The sequence below is a fragment of the Anneissia japonica genome, unplaced genomic scaffold, assembly GCF_011630105.1.
Source record: "Anneissia japonica isolate Jap-2015-1 unplaced genomic scaffold, ASM1163010v1 scaffold288060_len1141017_cov207, whole genome shotgun sequence".
Lineage (NCBI taxonomy): Eukaryota > Metazoa > Echinodermata > Crinoidea > Comatulida > Comatulidae > Anneissia > Anneissia japonica.
The window spans coordinates 570,884-595,142 of record NW_022712486.1 but is presented as its reverse complement, the minus strand read 5'-3'; the positions used below and the strand labels follow the sequence as shown (position 1 = coordinate 595,142).

The 24,259-nt window shown below is 31.9% G+C and overlaps 1 protein-coding gene across 2 annotated transcripts in view; it reads right to left on the bottom strand.

Annotated features, from left to right (window-relative positions):
* Positions 1-24,259, bottom strand: part of LOC117107850 (quinone oxidoreductase-like protein 2 homolog) — a 45,321-nt gene that overhangs the window by 20,064 nt on the left and 998 nt on the right. The gene's annotated exons all lie outside the window — the stretch shown is intronic.

The following is a 24,259-nucleotide window of genomic DNA, read 5'->3' as shown; positions in this document are numbered from 1 at the left end:
GCAGATGGGATGGAAACTAACTTATCTTTTTCTTTGCCTCAAACATTTCTTTTCATCTTTTTTATATAAAATTTCCTACATTATGTCTAGCCAATGGTCCCAAGACAGAATTTGTGGTTAATGGAGTCAAAACATCATTTTTTTTAGCATTATTTTCCTTTAAATATTTATTCAAAATGTACTCTTATATGCAAATACTGTTATAAATAAAATAAAAGTTATTCACAAAAATATTATTTTCCTTATATTTATTCAAAACGTACTCTTACTCCCAATGGCGCCAAGAGGCCGGGGCAGACGGGGAAAGTGCCCTGTGGCCCGGGCCCGAAAAATGATCAAATGTATACATTCATCCAGTATAGCTCTACATTTGAATAAAAGGAAAGATAGAGCTTTTACTTTTCACGTTTCTACACTTTATTGTTCATGAGGCAAGACTTTTTTATTCCTTGTTTTGCATACTTATTTTTTTAAAGTTTATCGGAGGAGGGCGGAATAAAAATAAAATTTTGCTTTCTTATTTAGCAAATAGTTTTGCCAAAATCATCCAGACGGAGGAGAAATTAAAATAAAATTTTAATAATAATATTTATTTGGCAAAAAGCATATAGGAGAAAAACATCATGCATTGCCCGGATAGGGAATGGGCGAAAGCCCGAACAATATTTTTTCCCTATCTTTCATATAAAATGAAATACACAAAAAAAAAATCAGAACTAATCAGAAACATAAAATGAAATAAAATGCTTAATTAAATTATTCTTAAAACAGGAAACATTAACAGAGTTTTGAAGTAGAGGAGGTAGTTCTTCCCAGAGCCTGGGAAAGGACATGAAAGCAGAATTAAGAAAAATATTTTATTGGTTAATGTAAAATAAGATGTTTGAATGCTTCAAATTTATATAATTAGGAAGAAATATACATATCTTTGGCGATTTCAAGGCAGCTAAGGGCATAATAAAAATAAAGAAAAAATTTTATTTTTTCCTGAAATTTCCACTTTTCGTGGTGGCGGGTTCACTAATTGGCCTAAAATAAATCATCAATATTTACAGTCGGCGGGTTCGCTAAACAAGGAAAAAAAATTTCTAGCCTGACCTGGTGAAATAAGCACTCTATAATCGATTAAATTAATCTTCTAATCCCATTAAAAGGCTGTAGCTCCAGGAGATTTGCCCACTGGGGCGCTTCCAGGGGCTTTGCCCACTGGGGCTCCCCCGGTCCCCCAACCAATGGGCCCGGGCAGCAAACTGCTCTAGGGCCCATGACTACCCTTGGCGGCACTGCTTTTTAGTAAATATTGTCTGTAAATAAACTAAAATTAGTCCCAACCTTGATTCAAGTAAATTAAAATATTTCTCAGATAATAGTAATACCATTTCTATATTCTTTGCATAGAATAAATATCAAGTTTGCCTAGTTAACAAGGTTTCAACTGCAGAAAAAAAAAGGGGGGGGGGGTTTAATAAACGTGGGTGAAATTAGCTTTGAAATTGGGTGGAAAACTACAAGGCTGGGTGGAAAACTACAAGGCTGGGTGGCACACCCCCCTCCACCTATCCACACAAATACATCCCTGAATGCAAGTATAGCTATACAATTAACCATCATTAATTGTAATCTAAGAAATGTTTAGACTATAAGATCAAGAATTTAATGAATTAGTCTTTAGTTACTTCAAATCTAGTTATATATTTAAGCTTTGTAAATCATTTTTTACTTTTGTGCTTATAAGTTATGTATTAATGTCTCCTCATGGTCTTTCTAAGAATGCCCACAGGGTGAAAAGACAATGAATATTATTTTTAATTGGTTAGTACTGTAATTAATTTAGAGATTTACAGAGTAAAATATCTGTAAATCAATATGACAACTGACTTGATTCATGTCTTCAAATTTGATGCTTTTAAATGTGCACCTGAGTGCAATTAGATTTTGAGGTTTTGTTCAGATAGACATGCCATGGTCAGATTGACTGTATGAAATCACAGAGTTACTTATTAATATTATAGGTCAATTTCATGAGAGTCCATAGGCAAGGTAGGCCTACTTTTTCTAAGTTTGCTCTAGTCACTTAAAAGTAAAAAAAAAAATACAAAAAAACGGGTATCTGGTTCGATGTTATGGCATTGATTGAATTAATTGGTTTGTGCAGAATCTACTACAGCATGAATACTTGTAGGTGTTATCCCTAGGGAACAGAGAAATAGTGATAAAAAAAATTAGCAAATTCCATGGATGGATGGCCGGATGGTTTTTAGCTCAAGACAGACACACTGATCTTTCATACCATTATTAATATTAGCATTTCATAAAGTGATTTACTGTAGGAATGTTGGCTTACATAAAAGCAGATTCTCGATGAAATGTAATTGGAAAGGATGGTGCCAGGTTTGGGTTTATTAAGTGCTGGCCATCTTCACTTCCGTGTTGGGATCTTCTACCAGTGAATCATGCATTTAATTTAAATCTAGTTTAAATAAATCAAAATGATTTGGTGTCACCTTGTTCTAGTTGTGACATTCTGGTTCATTGATAATGAAACAGATCAATGAGCGTGCAATTGTAAACTCAAATAGATTTACAGTCCGCAGTCAGGTGACAGTGTGATCTGTAGGGTGGAGCACTGCAAGTGTTGACAGTCTTTTGACATCTGTTTAGGCCTTGCATTGTTAGCTTTCACTACTGCAATAAAAAAAGCTTCTGTTTTTGTACCAACAAATTTTTTGCAATTGTTTCAAATGAATATGAAAAAGATGTTTTTTCTTCTCAGGCTAAGTTGAAGGCTGTTTTCTTACTCGAAAATGGAACTGCTTTTGCTGTCACGAAGAACATTTTTAGATCAAAAATTTAGTAAAAGCATAATAGTGTATATAAAGCATAACTAGTATAAAAAAAAACCGTTTAAGGTACTATTCAAAAGGACACTATCAGTTTTATTCGAACAGTATTTTTAAAGTTCTACTTTTATTATAGGTCGTTCAACTGCCTGAAACCATGTCTTTTTAATAGGGTACTAAAAATGCATTTTTCTGAGCAGTAGGGATAGGCCCTATCTGGTTACACCAATACATATAGCTTAAGTTACGTTACATTTATAGCAAAGATGGAAACAATCAGAACGAACTGGCTTAAAAACAATAGACCCCGTCTAACATGTTGAAAGGAAAACACAGCAACTTCCTTATTTTTGAAGGAACTCAACAATATAACGAACCCTTGTGAGTGCAACTTTCAAGAACAGGCAATATGAGTACAGAACTTATCAACTGACAAATGGAGTGATATAAAACCCACCCTATTCAATGATATCTAAAGATAATCAATTTAATCTTCTAAGTAAAATTAATCCTATTTACGAGGTAAACACTCATAAGTTCACTTTCAGAAGAGTAAGAAAAAAATCAAGGATCCTCTGTTGACATATATTATGGTCTGAATCAAATTTCTTTCCTCTTTGTAAGAGGAAGGAAGCTAGACGAGCTCAGAATAGTAGTAGCTCTTTGCAAATGTTCTATTATAAATTTGTCAGTCACTAACTTACTCATCGCATCGCATGAGCTAATGCAGCCCTGAATGCGTCTCAATTTTGTATATTTTATACCTTTTCTGAATTAATTTTAATCAACTTCTGGGATTTTTTACAACTTATATCAAAATCAAGGAAACTTAGGTAAGTTGCTTATTTATTTTTCTATAATTTGTTGTAAAAATTTGATTATTTATTCACATGATTAGCCATAATGAGTTCCAGATAATCGACAATAATTTGCATAATGATAGCATATTTCTGAGGGCAATGCTTACTTTAACTTTGTCGGGAAATACACATGTTTTAAATTTGCTTTTGCCATTACAAGCTCAAAATAATCTTGATTGATTATTAAATATTGAATCATGAATTTAGGAAAATTTAATAATAATTATAATACATAACATATATTTGGCAAATTCATATTAGTACAACAGAGAAAAAGATTTATCCTAATTCATTAAAAAAAAAAGTACTGGCAATAAATTTTTATTTAAATAGGAGATTTTTTTTTTACTTCTATTAAGTTTGACAATTTCACTGATAATGTTCTTGGTCATGCCTTATTAGGATTAGATATCAGAATCCCAAGATAGGTATATAATCTCATATTTAATGAGTATTGCCCTAGGGCTCGTTTCAAATCCCAGGCCTTGAACGAAGAGAGGAAGCTAAACCGCATTTTTTGATAGAAATGCGTGCATAGGTTTTTTTTCAAATTGAGATGTGTGTATAATTGATAAATAGATTCTGTCGATGAGGTAGCAGCAGCCTAGTTTTATGGGATTATCAATCAGGTTGAGGAAGATCAGTTATGTAATCCTTTTTCAAGTGAGACAAATGTAACTAATAAAGTATTTAGAATCACGCAAAGTCATATGCCTCAGCACAATATCTTTTTGTATTTAGTTTTGGAAAGACCATTGGTAAATTTGTTTGCATTATATATAGCATTTATACTTTCTGTACCCTACTGTACATCTCTACACAAATGCTCATGTGCACTTTAAAGAACCCAGTACATCTTTCGAGATGAGTAGGGGGTTACCCCGGTGTACTGGTTCATTCGGCCCCTGTCGTGGACAGATGAAAGTGCACCGGTTTACTGGCTGCTGAAGATATGAAGTGACCCTTAGGGGAGGAGAAAGTTATTGTAAAGTGCAACATCTAGTCCCGAGCGCATAGAGACCATGTATTATGCGCTATATAAGTCTCCAACCATTACCATTCTACTGGTACCTAAAAAAATAATGATTGTGTAACTACCTTAGAACCCATCCTAACTAATTAGGACATCACTATCGGAGAGAATCCAAGTAGGGGACCATGATATACAGAGAAAATAGATACACATTCATGTTTTTAAATGTTTATCAATCAAGTGAACTATTTTAACATAAAAAATAAAACAATCATAAATAAATTTAGAGACTTTAATTAAGGTTTAGATTAAAATATTTTGCAGTGATCGACATTGATATATTTATTAAAAAAAACAAGAGCAGTACAACATTGAATCCTTTGCAGCCATTGGCTGAATTAGGGATTCAATTACAAATTCAAAAAATATATTTATACTTAAAAAACACTTAAATATTCGATTTAAACTTATTTATTTTTATGTAGAAAAATACAGTTATATATAGAATTCAATATACCTTGACTAGTATCTAAAACATTGAATCCTTTGCAGCCATTGGCTGAATTAGGGATTCAATTACAACTTCAAAAAATATATTTATACTTAAAAAACACTTAAATATTCGATTTAAACTTATTTATTTTTATGTAGAAAAATACAGTTATATATAGAATTCAATATACCTTGACTAGTTTATTATCGTTGAGTAACTTCCTTGGAACCCCTCCCTACTAAGTTTTATATCCCTGTTGGAGAAAATCCAAGTTAGGGGACCATGACATGGATACAATAGTTCAACATCAGGTCTTTTAATGTTTAACATTCAAATGAACTTTAAGAATGTTTATAAACTTTAAAAAATAAACAAATAATCATAAATAAATCTATAGGGTTAGGATTAAAATATTTGATGGTGATGTTAAAGACAGTCATGTTATAATTGGTTGAATGATGAATTTGATTTGTAAATTGTATCATTGTGTAAGAGCCTCAAATTGTTTCATTGTGAGGTGCTATTACATACTTAACCTTTATTATTAATTTAAGCCAATATTGAAGTGATTAGAATATTAGAGTATAATATTGATGATGCTATAAATTTCTATATTGGTATGAGGAAAAACTTTTGAAAAAAGATTATATGACAACAGCGATTCTTGTACAGTATCTTGTTTATCTGTTATTTAGAATATCCAATTCATACATAATTAACTAAATAACAAAAAAAGACAACGTAAACTACACATAATACTACCTAGAAGGAAATGCCTAACACACTTCACTCCAAGCATGGAATATTGTAATTTCATTCAATAACCGTAACATTAAAAATCTTTCAGATATATATCATGTCATTCCAATGGTTTTGACAGGGGATTTGACTGCTTGATAAAAAATATTAATAAATATCATCATTTAAGTATATTAAATAGGGATTTGGTTGGGTTTGCTTACCATGTGAATCCTAAAATTCCTTCATGCTTTATCATGCAGTGAGGTCACAATGTGTATATAGGGAAAAGCCCAAACAACTTCCTGAAACACCAGGGTTAAAGAGTTCTATGAACGCATGATAAATTAACGTTGTTTAGCCACGAGAACACTCTACAACAAGATAAAACTACTCACGAGAGGATATTTAGTTGAGTAAAATTAGTTTATTGTATGACTGACAGACTTAAGTGAGAAAGGTACTTAACATAAATACGTAAATGTAGCTGTTCTGGTGGTTCAAACTTCCGGTTGCTTTGGATTGTGGAAATACACCGTTGTGTATTTCTATGCTTGACCAAGCATGTAGGAATAATGGAGTCTACAATGTTTTAAGCTTTTTTTCACACGGAGGCCCAGGTTGCAAGGGCCTGGATTTTATACATGGTGATGGAGAAGACACCATGGGAATGGACCATCAGATTAACATGTGATTGTGATGAGGATGACTTCAGTAAGTAGGACCCTTAGTTTTATATTATTATACAGCAATATTAATTTATATACTATATAACACATTTTATATGAACACTGAGGCTGAAATTGCTTTAAAAATTAAGAACAAAATAAGAACAAATTGAGGCTGAGATAAAATGTAAAATATTTTTATTTTAAAAAACTAGAAAAACCAAAAAAGTCATATCTGTACCTTATTTGCAGAAGGTGTGACTATGTAATACCCTCTATAATACAGTACAGTGATTTGGGATCAGTTTTACTGTGGCCATTTTCCTAGGGCCTTTTTTTCTGAGGCAAAATTTTACTGGTTGTTATAAAAAAAAGTGTATAAGCAATGATAAGTTTTTGCCTAGATGTCCCATTTGGCAGCCAAAAATGCTTTGTACTGGAGAAAACAATGCAAAATAGAGTGTCAGAATATTACTTCAAATGGCAATGGTTCGATTATATTATTATACATTCTTGGTTCATTACTGAAGTTTTTATTTTAGATCAGACATAAAAACCACTTATGATCCTGAATAGGCCTTACTATATTTGACACTGGTTAGCTACTAGAAAAAAAATTTACAAAAAATAAAAAAATTAAACCTAGTATATATTTAATGGTAAAACAAAATCAGAACTGTTTTGATGGGTCTCATTGAAAGTTGACAACTATTTCATCCTGTTATATATTAAAAAATGACATGAATTTTTGGGGAACTTTTCATTGTACCTATGACAAGGACATCATAACATATTCTAAGTAATGGATATGGGAAAGAATGATTATGCAAATTAAATACAGGTACATTAGTATACCTCATACACAATAAGACCCAAAGGACACCAATACCTCACCTTGACCCACAAATAAACTGGAAGCCAACAAAGGAACAATACAAAGAATACATATACCACATAAGATTACTTCAAAAGTGAACTTGATCACTATCTAGAACTTTCCATTGAATAGAGTTCATTTGAAGAGAATCGCACTGAAGTACTATAGCATACACAATAAGATGAACAATTAGAATCATTGTTGTGATCAAAAACGTAGGTAATAAGAAGATATTAGTGTTAATTAGTACAAATTGACGTTATAAATAATAAGAGCCAGTCTGGACGGATTTTAATTGCATGACAGGGGAATGTTCAGACTTTACGCAGTATTTGTTTACTTTTGTACGACTTTTTTGTTTAAAATTGTATACTTAGTGGTATTGTTATCTAATGTGTACATATTTAATTTGTCCAGGAGAAATGAGAAGAGATGGTGACATGTTTGGCTTTACCTACCTTTACCCTTCATCCAAATATCAATAGATCGATGAATATAATGCAAATATAATATATGTAGATTGGATGAATGAAAAAAAAACCACAATAAAATACACATGCATGAAAACAAAGAATATAAAATAGATGAAAGTAATTAAGTATGGAGATACACCTCCACTAGTGTTACTTAAAGACGATAATAAATATTTAATAGCTAATTCTACCATCTGCAGCGCAAACTTTATTATTATTATTATTATTATTATTATTATTATTATTATTATTATTATTATTATTATTATCATCATTATCATCCATGTATTATAAAACTAATTAAAACTATCAAGCATAAAGTCCAGACAGTACAAATACAAAACCAGAACACTAAGGTTACTGTAACATTGAAACTAATAAAGAAAACATTTGTGAAGGAAGTTTTCACAAAAATTAGATAGAAGAAAATACAGTCATAATTATAAACCATCCCCTACAGTAGTCAGCCATATTTACATTATTATATTTATAATGTTCATCCACAACAACCATTTTAATCATTAAAAAAATTATTCATTCATAGTAACGTTTTACTCAAAAGTTATATACTTATATATATCAAAAACTAATTTAAGATTGAAGTATGTAGTTAGATATGCTGCAACCAATAATGGTGTCAGGTGCCAGAAATTGTTTACATTTAGTAACTGATGTTTATTTACTTCAAAAATGTATCGAATGAGGAAATAACTGGATGGAAATACAGTACTGTATATTTATACATTATTCTTTTACGGATGACATGATCAAGGTAGGGCTTTTTGTTTTAATCAACGAATATAGATTGAAAAACATAAATTAAATATCAAAACATCCAAAGTTAAAATACCATATATAAGAGGAATAATTTCTGGTTGGTGTTGTGAAGATAATTTTTAAATATTTTTCTTTAAAAAGGTCAAAATACATCATTCTCCTTTGAGTTTGGACCACAGATCCTACATATGATAAAACTAATCATTATTATTCCCTAAATTATTGAAAATAAGCCTTAGTGATGCATTACAGTGGTGGTGCCAGGATTTGGCTAAGGGGCGGTGTGGTGGGTCTGAGGTGCACGATGAAAAAAGGGGGCATGGTCGGGCATCAAGAAAAATCTCTCAAAAGTTTTCCAGGGGGAGAAGCCCCCCAAAAAATATGACAAGTTATGGATTTCAAAGGCCTATTTGATCGATTTTGGACTAATATTTAGAAAATACATATCAATTTTTTTCTCCCCGACACATTTTGGGGGCCAGGGGGCCAGGGGGCCCTGGCTCTGGTGGAGCCCAAGGGAATTTGTTTTCATAGAAATTTGTGAATACATCAACTATATACCTTTATTTAATTGCTTTGAATTGAGATGGTAGTTTGTCTAGCAGAACTCATCATTTGGGACGTTGCAGTAGTACACACAACAAAAAAATATGAAGTTGAATGAATTTATAATGAAAACACTAAAAAAATTTACAGAACAAAAGGTGGATGAGCTCTTTGAAGTCAAACAGCCAAGTATGTATATATCTCAGTATCTTTATTCAAAATTTGTTATAAAAAAGTCAAGTTGGCAAAATAGAGTTCCTTAGCAGCTAAAAGCTGAATGAGTAGGAGCAGTTTATCTACATTTTATTTTAATTTTTTTTTCTTTCTTGATACTTGCCGAGGAGGTTATGTATTCACCTCTGTTTTCCTGTCTGTCTGCCTATTAGCAGGATTATTTAAAAACTAATGAATGAATCATCACAAAATTCTGTGGAGTGGTACAGTAGATGTCGGTTTATTACTATCTGTATATTAAATTTTGGAATAAAAAGGTACAAAAAGAATTTCAGGGTCACAGAAATACTAAAAATTTTACTTGAAACTTACCACTCAAGCATTAAAGCAAATGGAATCGCCTGTCTTAGAGGGTGGAAATTCACTCTATGGAGTGCTACCCGAGTCTTTCTTTGTCATGCACATAAAGGTCAACATGAGCCTTAATACAAGTCCACTATTATTATTACACTGCAGATGAATACTAAAAAAATAGCAAATATACCACCTCTTCAAACAATGGCCTTGGTCATGGGGAAAGTACACAGAAGGGCTTCGAGGGTAGAACCACTGTGATTATTGTGTTATTTTATGCCTTTTAAACTTCAATAAAACACTTATCAATATTATTATTATTACTATATTAGCCCATGTTTAACTATACCTTTGGCTGTGTTATACCTTTTTTTTTTAAATGTTTTTATAAATGACCAGAAATCTGATTTAATTAAAATGTTAACATGCCTGTCTAGGAAGGATGAATTTATATTGATGGTGATAAATTATAATGAAACACATTAGTGTAATAACTCATTTGTTTTGAGGCAATGTAATCTATGAATGGTCGGCATTAGTATGGTAATGTAATTATTCTCATGTTTACTCTTTAACAAAAGATGAATAGTAATTATCTAGGTTGATTGGCAAGAGAGTATGAAAAGGGAGCACCAACATGTACCCAGTTAAACCCAAAAAAGGCACGTCATGTCAGTGTGCTGTTCACCTGTGCTGCGTGATTTAACAATTTGAAAGGTTACGGACAGAAATGAGCAAAGCGTGGAATTTGCACGCATGATGTATATTCATTAGCTTCTGTCTAAAGGAATGGAATTATCATAATATCCCATCTTGCGTGTGCATCTGGGCTCACTCAAGCATGACAACATGTATTGATGGAGTAGTTAGCTCCAAGACATACACTAGATGGGACTGGTTTGACGTATGCATGAGAAAACAGAATTTGTTTTGATTGCTAAAATATGTGGTATCAATGTAGATTATTACTGCAGCGCGAGACATCAGAGAATAAAGGTAAGAAGAAATAAGTTTAAAGAAATATAGGATTTTACATAGAATTAATACCGCTATTGTGTTAATAATGTAAAGGTAAGCTTTTTTGTTTGCTAAATAATCCTTTATAACTGGATTTCATTGCGGTAATTATTCTGAAACTTGATCTAAGGCTACAGTAAATCACACATACGTGCCCTCATTTTGGACGTATAGTACCGTAGGTAACAAGTCCTTTCTATAGCGTATCTGTCAATTCTATGGGTAATCTTAATTGGACCGCTTATAAAAATGATGAGCCCATCTTTGAACTTTCTATCCAATGTGAGATGAGATAATGATGACAGATAAATATTAATACTAAAGAAAAATAAAGTAAATATATATTTCTAAAAACATGTACATAATAGGAATTTTGAATTTACCAAAATCAGGATCATAAAAATCATACATGTGAAAGTGTTGCATTTTAGATTTACCGATCAATTAGAGGTTACATTATGGTTACAGATAAATAGGTAAATAAGTCGCACATATGGAATACAGCATTTATGTACTGATCTGATGCATTTAGTAAACACCTGCCTATGATGGTTGTATGTGAACCTGTGTGTGAGTCTACATACTAATGATTAACATAATGATGAATCTTTTTTTCAAATGTTAATTCATTTATCAAACGGGATACAAACATAGGCTGCCTATGATTAATTCCAAATAATATAAATTATTACTGCAGTATAAACATTTTTACCAGGTCAGGCACTGCATACAGACAAATTTTAGACTAAACCTTCTGCTACTTACATGTATGCTATCTTTGGGTTTGCGTAATGGCTGTATAATGCTATTGGATACGGTTTTTCTTTATTACGGTAAATAATGAACATGATTTATAATTACTACTTATTAAATCTACTGCTTTTAAATCCAGCTTTTGGTCATGATAATGTTTCATGTAGAGGGTTATCTAAGCATTTATGGGACGATACATACATTATACATCTTTATATTGTTGTATACAAAGCGATGACAGAAAATATGTCTGTTTATTATACTTTAGATATTATAATAAAGATAATTTAATAATAATGTAGTTATTTTTATAGTATTTTACCCATGGCATTACAAGGAAAATACAAGTGAAGACAATGGTTGAATACAAGTACAGTAGTAAAATGCAATGTTTACACTTTGCTATGCGCATGAATAAATATATGAACAAATTTTAAGACAATGGTTGAATACAAGTATAGTAGTAAAATGCAATGTTTACACTTTGCTATGCGTATGAATAAATATATGAACAAATTTTTGTGGAATATCCTTGCATTACGCTATAAGTACACACATGTTTTACGGAGTCTCGAAGCCAATTTGATCAATTAATATCTGACCTACGGTACTTGATCCAAAGACGTTGACACTTAGCCTTGTCACATGGTATCAAGTATTAAAATTTAATCAAGATCAACTTTTAAGGTGTACACATAATAATAATTTTATATAATTTGTGATACTATAGTAATACTATAATAATTTATGATCAGGTTTAATAGAAAATAAGAGTAATAACTGAAATATGTACAGAATTTCTATATTAGTTTAAAGATACTCATATCTGGAATGTTATGTTTTATTGAGCATAATGAGATTTTTCTCAATATCAGTACTAAACTATACTAAAAAATTGGATAACCATTAAAAATAGTAATTAAAACAATTGTATTGCTATAAATTTATAAGGATCAAATTTGATTCCACTAATTTACCGATGTTTTACTAAAAAAATTCCTAGATTTTAGCAAATTTATGAGGTCCATGCTAGCTACATCAGTATGCAAAGAAAAGCAATATTTATGCTCTTAATTGGAGACTTTTATCAAAGATACTAGAAATACAAGATAGAGTTCTCCACACAAAAAAAGTGTTCCACCGTGTTCCACCGAAATGCATGGTGGGAATACGAAAAATGGGACGCCCCCTACAGCTGGATCTAAAAAAACTTGTGCCAAACTTTCGTTACCAAGTCGTCGCGTATTTTATTATCAATTCTCAACAAAGATACTAGATTAAAAAACAAACTAGAATAGACACCCAGACAGTGACATCGGTGAATACATAACCTCCTTGGTGGCGGTAGAAATCGTTGCTATATCCAAATAATACACAAAACAATTAAAGCATAACCATGAATCAGTAAAGAATAAAACAACAATACAGCGCAGAATCGCATGGCCGGACGCACTCTTAGTGAAAAGTTTTCCTCCATTAGTGGAAAAGGAAGGGCGCCTTTTGCGTCTGGATATACTTAGCTTAGAAGGGCGCCCTGTACGTTGGGCACGAAGTATAGGAAACTTGCATGGTTAAAAAGAAGGGCGCCGCCTACGTTGGGCACGACTTCCGCCTCATTTTTACAATGCGAGAACTCTATCTTGTATTTCTAGTATCTTTGCTTTTATCCATTTTAACGAAGAGTATAGAATTGCAAAAGGTTCGGCTGCCCTGATTTTGTGTGCATGCAATGAAACGTTACAAAAATACTACCGCGAGATAGGGAGTGAGCACTCTATTACAATTCAAATAGATTTCAAAACTCGAACATACACACAGCACATGTTTGATACGAATGCCTTTAGTTCGTGATAATACTTTTGAAACAGGATTGCGTTCCAATGAAATCCTGAGTCGGATCTCTGGCAGTTCTATACTCTTTGAAATTCGTTTATCTATACGTTATTCCACACTTGGTTAGGGACAACATTGATACATTTTAGTACTATTCATTTTTTGTACTTACCGTACTTGCGCAAATAAGCGCCCGGGCGCTTAAAATATTTTTTGCACTTTCTGAGGGGCGCTTATTCAAACGGGGCGCTTATGAAAACAGAGTAGAAATTGAGGGGGCGCTTATGGAAATAGATGAAAATCGAGGGGTTCTTATGTGTAATTATTAAATTCAAGAGGCACTTTTTGAATGAAAAAAGATTATATAAGGACATTATGAATGGTGGTTAGAAAAGATAATCGTCCAGAGAACATGGCTCATGACAAGAATGCGTGAATATTTACATAACAACAAAATAGCAGATGCAATTAGTGATGATGGGTAGTGGTTAGCTTGTTGGCCATAGGCCGATTGAGATTAGCAGGATGCCAGGATCATTGTATTTTTTCTTGAAAACTCGGATGAGAATGTGCTAAAGGTCGGTAAAAGAAAAAGAGGAGTAGGACTAGACATAGACAAATATGTAAAAAGAGTAAAGTTGGAAATATACTGTCTGTCCGGGGATAGGAGTTCTCACCTGTCTAAGAGAAATATCCTTATTTTGATATTGACTGAAGAAGAATGTGTTTCCACTCTACAGCTCAAATCATGCCAACAACCATAGTCCCAGGATTGATTGGATTATTGACTTGCTAAAAAGAAAATCTTATGAGGGGGCGCTTATTCAAATTAGAAGGGGGTGCTTATTCAAATTAGAAGGGGGCGCTTATTCAAACGGGGCACTTAAGGAAATTTTCAAGTTAGGAGGGGCGGTTATTCGAGAGGGGCGGTTATTCGAGAGGGGCGCTTATTCGTGCGAGTACGGTATTCTTATTTTTCTGCATACTACATGTATTTCCTCAAACATCTTGCAAAATATCATAATACTGTTTGAACTGAAGGAGACACTAACACTTGGTTTCAAATATCAAATCTTTATTTACAACTTTTCAAAAAAATTGAAAAGGATGTGAAAATATATTGTGAAGGTCATAATCTACACCTAATCCTTTTATACTCAGAATAACGTGGTTCACTGGACTTTATTGTGCCACATTTATCTCACATGTATACAACAGAGGCACAAGAGCATATTAACGCATAAAGCACGTCCAATGGACAATACTGTATAACGAATGCTGGGTTTTCAAAAATGAATCAACCTGTCTGTCAACTACTACTACTGAAGATCCAACTTGAGATATAATAGTTTGACTGTTTCAGTTTTCTAGGAAGGTATACTACATAGTCTAATGGGAGATTTTGTACAGAAGATTATCCTCTTTCTGTTATGATTGACTTTTTAATATTGCTTATTTTTCAAAACTATCATTTATAGTATAGTAAAAAGCTGTAATCTGCTCTAATGGAAAGGAGACTAAAAACAGCCATTCTGGTGAATGGTGAACACTTAACCACTGGCAAACTGATAAAATCCAACAAAATAAATAGAAATGTATAAAATCTACAGTGGATAGGTCTACTCTATGTTGAATATATTAAAGAAATAAACACAATGAATGGAAAAAATGCTGATGTTAACTCACAATCGGGTGGCTATGAGGTACAATAGTAGTAGGCCTAGATCGGCTTGACAAGAAAGAAGTAGGCCATAATATAAGCCTAATTTATATAATCCTCCATGAGAAGAAAATTATTATCTTATTATTCTATCCTACTAGGAAGTAAGGCAAAACAAAATTAATCGTTACTATTTGTTTTTTTACTATCCTATATACTAATGTTAAACAGGCTGGTAATTGGTAAAAATATATATTTTTTTTTATAAAGAAGTAAAATGAATCTTTGTAATGTATTTCTACCATTTATATTCCCACCTCTTCTTAGTTTCACATAATTCTTTCAGATAGTCATTATTTTTATTGTCCATGGAAAAATGAATGTTTTTTTAAAAATAGCAAATACTAAATTTTTTCATAAGGCTCCAAAATTTGATGAGGGTGGGGATGTGAAGTTAGCAACTGATTTTATTTGGCCTAATAAGCAAGAAAAAGTTTCTTCTTCCATGTACTATAGTCAGCATTATCATTTATAGTATTTTGTTTAAGCTCCTCATAGTGGGGAGTTCCATTCACATGGCAATTCTAAGCCGGCCATGTTTAGACAGCCCAGACTTCACAGTTGACGGGCTCTACAGTGATTAATGTAGCAGCCCTAAGTGCTAGTATTTCATGCCCACAAAGTAATGAGTAAAAGTATAGTATAAATACTGTACCGGTGCTTATCATCATCCAATGATTCAAAAACCAAGTTTACTATTAGCAAAATAAAAATTGAGAAATAGAATCCCCCTCTTTTCTAACAAAACTCTCCCCCCCCCCAACAAATTTCCCAAACTAGTCCTCCAACCCAACTAGACCAATGCAAACCCACCCACAATCAGACGGATGTTTTGCTGCAGACTTTTCTTCAAACATAACTCCTTTAATAGCATTATTTTAAAAACCCATAAAACACAAAGATTGCGCTGGCTTTGGAGGCTCCCGCCATCCACCCCACCGGGGCTCTTGGGCAGGCCCCTGGACCCCACTCCCAAAGAACCCACCCCATTAGATGAACCTGGCTAAGGGCCTGTATCCCTCCATATATTATCATTGCTATTATTTTCTTCTGATAGTTTAATCATACTTGCATGTACCTTCTACCTTCTTAAGGAAACAATTGTAAATAGACTCCAACTGAAACTAGGGAAGTAGATCCATGTATTTTCACTTTCACAACAATGCATTCTCACTCAATATGCTGGAGTGTTACCCTGACATTCACAACAAAGATAAATTAGAGTTAGCCAAGAGCAATGTTGTCCTTACATGACCTGATTGTAAATCATAGACTTGACAGAGGTAAGAACAAACGACTATTACAATTACTACTCTTATTATTTATGTTAATTATCATTTATTTATACTTTACAACAATTAGTTTTTATTGTTAACACCCTCTTGGTGTGATTATTCCAAGAAAAGCATCAACTGTATAAGTTTTGCTTTATGCATGCATTTGAATAAGAGTAGGTATTGGGAGCAGCTCTGGCAAAACCCAATGTTTGTTGACAGCTAATAATAATAATAATAATAATAATAATAATAATAATAATAATAATAATAATAATAATAATAATAATAACAGTAATAATTAGCTTTATTTTAACACAGGAAAACTTGTTTTAACAAAAATTATTGTTCTACTTAAAAGTTGAAATTTGTTTTTGAAATTTTGCACTAACAGCCAAACAGTTTTTGCATGAAAGAGTAATCAAAGAACAATTCTTAAAAATATCAATCCTTAAATGTATATTAAAATCTTTTTGAAATCACACACTTTAATTTTAACTACTGGTGATTTTGCATTACTGTATAGCTATGTTTGTGACTACCAGTCTGGTTTGCCTAGTTTTGGTTAATTCATTAGAAAATGTAGGGGTCATGAACTACAGTAGTATCTTCTGGCTTCCACAAACATTTCAATTAATATGGGGTTTTCAGAAATGGATGTTATACTATATAGGAATCATAAGAATCAATGATAGGAAGCTCCTACAATTATCTATTTTGCATTACTTTGAACTTGATAACATGACTGCGTTTGAATTATCTTTGTATCTTCTGGCAACCATATTCAGTTAATTACTAACATATACAGTATTCATCATTTTTTTTTTTTAAATTCCTCAGTAAATATTATCTACTTGAATGTATGGTCAGCTTCTATTTGGAGCATCTCATTAATTAAGTTAGTGACCATCCCTGACAGCTAAATGGACATTAGACGCGCATACGATACATTTGTTTACACATTCTAGTCTGCTAAAAGACATTCTATGATTCATTTTCATGATGCGATTATATGCGGACGCACACTTCACATCGAGTTGTTTGAGCATGACCGAGGTCTTAATGTTCTTCTGCATCTGTCTTAAGCTCTAAGACTTTGCATGTAGTGGATTGCTAGCTCAAGTAAGTACTGTATGTTGCATTCAGGTGGAGTGAGCTGTAATCAGGTGGCACGAGAAAAGCCAGGTGCAAAGCACGGATTAAGTTTGCTTTTCATGTTTTATCATCATATGCTAATATTTTCTTATTTATGAGCATTGTTCTCTGGTCTTTGTGCTGGACTCTTTGTTGGTCCTTGGCTCACCTGGCAATTTATTTTTTTTTTCAATCTAATTGTGTTGGAAAAATGAATTAAAATACATGTATTATAATAATTAATTATTAGTTTAGGTGTCATTGTAAATTAGTTGGTTCTACCAGATACCGTATATAATAACTTTGTAAAATGTATTAATATTAAAATAATAATAATAATAATAACAAAAATAATATAGTGCCTAACTTAATAATAAATATTGTATCAATACAAATCAACTTTTTTTTAAACGGAAAGCTTGATAACCTGAAATTATGTAACAAAAATCAAGAAACATTTTGATGAGAATGAGAAATAAGAATGTTTCTTCTTTAAGAGAGGTATTAAATAAAGGTATTTAATATTTCATCAGTAAAAATCATATGTAATTATATACTAAATAAACCATCATATGTAATTATATACTAAAATAAACCAAAAAATATGAATACATAAGCATCAATATTTGTCAAGAAATTTTGCAGTAATTTTCAATTTAATATTCTGGTATACTGTAATTATCTACTGCAACCATGCAGTCAAATAGAAATGTATCACATTCATAAACTAGGTAAATGTAGGTAAACTGTAGAAGTAGGTTACTGGTATATGACCTTGTTTGTTATCAAAGGTCAAATACTAACATACATTTTTTGCTATAAAATTTGTCACTTAAAAAAAAAATTAAATATTGTCTTCATTCCTAAAGATCTCAAACAACGTATATGAAAAAATTGTGTCCAAAATACATCAAAAGAATATTTTGGTGTGGTTACTATGTGTTAGTGTGTCACTGTACTATAAAAGATAATGCTATGTATTTGCTCATCTCGTAGAACAAAGAGACAGTTGTATTTGACCTTCAAAGGTCATAACAACCCTGGGAATTGTGTAGGTAAGTCATAATCTGTAGTACAAATGATAAATTTTGTAAAATCAGGAAAACATTTCTAGAAATAAAAACTTAAAGGTATTTGCAAAACAGTTAATTAGTAGCTAATAGGATAGTTCCAATTGAATTCTAGCAATGCTGTATGCAGTATTTTGATAACCAATCCCAAATGGTAAATTGTCATTTTGCATCCTTAGCTTGCAGGAGACAGCATTTCCCATGATATTATGTTAATGTTTAAGGCTCTATCCACACTATGAAGTTTTAAGGCATAAATTTTAGGTGATGTGCCGATATATGAACGCTGAATTTCTTTATTTGTCCCTCATAAAATAAAAGAAATTCCTCTTGAAGACTTGCAAACAAATTAGTAAAACAGTAATTATAAAATATATGGGCATGATGATGTAATATTACACCCAAATATAAGCATGTCACTTTTTTCTCTCTCAATCGTCAATGTCATCACTGCAAAAAAAAGTCAATCGTGATGTCATCACTGCAACTCTCAATGTTATTTGCCTATCCTCCGCAAGCTTAGCTTGATTTTTTTAGGATGGTGTGCAAAAAAAAATTCCTAATTTTTTCGTCACCGCGAAGATATCGCGCACCACGATGAAAATTGAATTGTAATTGAAAATTGCTTTCGTAAAACAAAGTTAATTAGAACCCAAAGAAAGTTACTTAAAATTCAATATTAAGTATGAACAATTAAGCAATTCCTTGAATCGATGAACCCTAATAAACTAATCAAACTGAACGATTAATAGGAATATTCTAGACCTACTTTAAAGACTCAAAAAATGAAATTAGATGTAGGCCTACGGTACGGTCAGGCAGGAGGCCGCTGGGGCCTCCTCCTAGCCTAGGCCGTAGCCTAGCGTAATTATGAAATCATCCCACGATCTTTAGCTGTCTGCACCGACCAAAAAGTTAGTCACAGTGACTGTATTCTCTCTCGAATGCTTTAAAAAATGTTTATTTCTTTGACGAATGTGAAACATTTCTAACGCAATACAAATTACAAAATAGGCTTGTTATTCATCGTATCTGTACTGTACACAAGCATGACTATACTGGTGATGTGTAGTTAATGCGTTACTTCAGGAGCACAAATTAGCATACGCACAGCTAAATATAAATACGCACACAGTATACTGATCATATCACTATAGCAACTGATGACTGCTACAACAGTTGGTTATCAAAACTAACATTTAAGACTGCAATTGAATTATAAAGCAATTAGTAGAGCATACCTCATACACTAGCGGAAAATTATTATACTTAGGTTACATTTAATGCATTCAAAAATCTTTTCAAGCATTAAATCTAACCTTTGTATAATAATTATACTATAGTGTACTATGCGGAGCTCTACTAATTGATTACTAGTGTGAACAGAGCTTTAGGCTTTGTGACTTGATATGATAGTAAAAGCCCTGTCCAGACTATCAAATTCTATTTGACAGAAACATGTGACATGCCTTAATACTATATGGTCATGACATCACATCATGACCATATATAGGCACATCACAACTATATATGGGCATAATCTGGAGAGAGCTTAAGATTTCAAATTCACAGAAACCATTCTGTGATACATACTGTATATATTAGTAAAATATAGAAAACCTTCAAAAATATAAATACAACAATGAATTGCTAACTTAAAATTATCAACTTTTAACTTAAAGAGACACAGTTCTAAACACTTTAATTCCTGCTGAATTATATTTATTTAATTACTTAATTATTTATTCAGGTATATAATTTACAGTCAACAGTGAATAGCTGAATTTGATTGCATTACAATACAAAAACATATAAATACATGTAATAAAGAGTGATTGAGACTGATTGCTACATAAATTTAAATTAAAACAATTACCAATTACAATTACCCATTTTTATATAATTATATTTCTTTCTACTGCAGTATTTTTCATGCTATATCACAGTAATCAAGTTTATACTGTTTTGTTATTGTTGCACATCTTTTACGGTTGTGGCTCTGTTATAAAAGAGAAGCAATAAAGTTACTTACAGTACTTACCTTTTAACAAAGACTTAAATAATTGCAATTAAAAGTTGGAAGTAAATATTTGAATAGTTTCATGTGGTTTGCTTATGATTGTAGAACTGCTTAATCGATAATAAACCAAGCACATAGCCTGACAAGATAGACGAAAGCTCACAGTAAATTTACATCAAATTGTGCTTGGTTTATCATTGATTAAACAGTTCTACATTATAAGTTAAGTATTATTATTTGCAATGAAAAAATATAAATTCTAAGTATCAAAAATATAAATTGTTAGTTACACACATTATTAATTTACTTACACAATTCATCAAAATTACATATTATTAATATATTTTATACTACAGTATTTATTCAAATTCAAATGTAATTTCTCCTGTCTGTCTTTTTAATTTGAATGTCCTTTCAATGCAATTCAATTCATTTATTCGATCAATAATCAACAAACCGTAGACATAAAATTCAAAGGGGAACAAGGACGAAAAAGAAAAATGGAAAACTATAAAAAAATTCTTGAGAAAATTGTTTATAATTATATAAAATATGAGAAAGGAGTACAAGACTGAACCATTTATTATAATAATTATTAATTAATTCTTTCCAACATTGTTTCTGTTTAAAAAGTTTATAAAAGTTAGTCTTGATAAAATTGTTTTGAAGAAGGATTTTAAAATTGATTAAAAGGTTAATTTAAAGGTCTATGCAAATAATATGAGAAATATTATTTATGCACTTGTTAATTAATGAGGAAGATAATTTATTGCTCTGAAAACTAATAATAATTCAAAAATATGCAAAAAAACTACTGCAATTTATTAATTATCATTGTTATTAACGTTGTATTTTTTTCACTCATCACAGATGGTATGTTTAAGCATTCATAATGGACTTTATTCTGTAATATGGAAAGCATCAAATTTGTTTTTAGCAAAGCCTACACAAAGAGGAATTTAAATATTGTAAAAGCACACAGCTCCCTCTAGAGTATCACACTGTCACAGCCAACCAAATTTGGTGCACTATTATTTTGCTGTTATTTATTTTTTGAACTACTGCAAAGATTAAATGCAAAATATGAGATTATTATGTCCTAGAATTTAAGTACTATTTACAGAATAAATTCTGGAGACTTAAAACTGCCAGGTTTCCCTCATTCAGTACTAATGACATTTCTCATGCCCAGGCTTGCCATAAGAACTTAAGAAATAAACCACATGTTCTCAAATTAATTTATTAAGCCCAATTTTATTCAGGCATATGTTGTTGAATTGTTTTTTGGTCACATCCTAATTTCATGTTCATTAATTCTAGTAATTTATATATTAAGGATGTTAAAGAATCTGTTTTCTTCCTTTTAATATGTAGATGAATTTATAGTGATCCACATTGTTTAATTGATTCATTTGGTGTTGAACCTGGTTAAGAAGCAAGTTTTAAAATTTATAGTTTTATTAAAACAATGATACTAAGAATGAATCACTCTTGGGTTTCTTGGTTATTAACAAGGAAATTGGATATATAAGATTTTATCCAATGTGACATGTTCATGAATAGATAATTTCATTATTGTCACATGTATGAAAATTGTAATTGACAATCTAACAATCCAGTGGTGGCGCCAGAGGGGGCTGGGGGGCTATAGATCCCCCGCATCCCCCCTTTTCGCCCCTCCGACGGGCAGGTCCTGGCGCCACCACTGTAACAATCACAGATGTTATAGAGATATACCAACGACATACTGTACACCAAAGTGATACTGTTTGACCATGGTACAGTATGACCATAATAAAAAAGTGATAACTCTGCGAAACCATGCGTTTCTGGTTAATTGTTCGTTTCAGTTATCTTTTCATAGAATTCCCTACACTAAAAGAGGAAATTTGAATTGTTATTAATATCACTCTTGATAATAAAATCCACCACAATAAAAGGCGAAGGAAGGTAGATAAAGTTATTTGTGTAATATATTTAGATTGGGAAAATACCACTTGCCTTTAATTAATTAAATGACGCATTACTAGCACGAGGTCAATGTGTTTTAATAATATCTGCGATAATGTAATTCTTTCATTTTATGGTTGTGATCTTGTACAGTAGCACACTTTGGGATGACCTGTATAAAGCCCTCTGGTGGGATTCAAGGGTAGAACATTAGCTAGGTCACAGGGTAGGGGAAACGAACCCTGAGATTAAGCATTGAAGCTCTGTCCAGACTATCAAATTGTGTTTGACAAAAACATGTGACATGCCTAAATATGGTCATGATGACATCATATCATGACCATAAATAGGCACATCATGACCATATATAGGCACATCATGACTATATATGGGCATACAATAGTTTTTTCTCAAAGAAAATTTGATAGTGTGGACAGAGCTATAGTGGTGAATGTCATAATCATTTTGATGGAATTGATGCAAGGATTGTTATCAGACTGTTACACTGTGTATATCTATATCATTATCATTCCATAATTAGTATTTAGTATTTCTGTTATTTGTATGGTGGTATAGTACATATTAAATGAGCACGTATTGGCTCTGCATACATTGTCTGTACAGAGTATCCAGTATAATGTTTTTTCCTTGTGTGCTACTAGTAGCTTGGTTATTAAAGAAGGAAGTTAGAATTTATATTAATGCTTGCGGTACACCACATAAACAGTTATGAAAAGAACTGTTGAATATATTTGACGTTTCGATTGAGTTGCTTCAATCTTCAGGAGAAAAATATCTATTAAGTTTTTTATCAAGATATTTATCAAGTACTTGTCAATTGTAGTCCTTCCCCCCCTCACTCCCCCCGACCTTATGGGGACTTAGCCGAGGATGTAATTTACGCAACAGTTATGTGCATGTGAAAGTCCTGGTCAGCTCCCGGCTAAGTCCCGACCCCTACAGAGGGCCAAATATTTTGTAGTCCCGGTAAAATTCCCCCCTGATTGGATAAGCCACTGTAGAAAACATACTGAGCGATACAAAAAACAATTTGAAGGTCTAGCCTATGTCTGAATTGGAGAAGCATGTGAGAGCTACACCAAGGGGATGAGCTTGCTTGATGGAAGCACTTCGTATGCGCATTTCTAAGATTTCCATGAAAGTTTGGAAAAGTGCATATTGATTGATCATAGAAAAAGAAAACATTGATTGATTTAACTGATCGATAGAATTTATTCAGTATATTAAAACAGAAATTGAATAAGAAAATTAGAAGTACAAACAGATTTCCTTGTCTTGGCTCACTACTGGTATATTTTTTGACACAAAGTAGGTCAAATACAGTTTGTGTTTACAAATTTAAAAAAAAATGTGAGTGAATTTATGTTTATTTTTTACCAGATGCCCTATAGTCTACAGTTGTTGTCTGATATAAGATATTGCCATTCATAGGCCTCTGTGGGTTATTTTGATTCCATCTGATGAGTTTTAAAAAATAAATACATTTTTTTAAAAACTTTTTTCACCCGCACCTATTCATTTTTTTTTTAAAGCCCCATTCCCGGCAAAATTTCACTAAAAACTGACTTTTTTTAGAAAATATGCATTTGCATTACTCCAATTATTATAAATCATGGAAAAATATTGGCATGAATTTTAGTTTTACCCAAAAAAAAAAAAAAAAAAGAGAAATACAGACTATTTCTCATAAAATA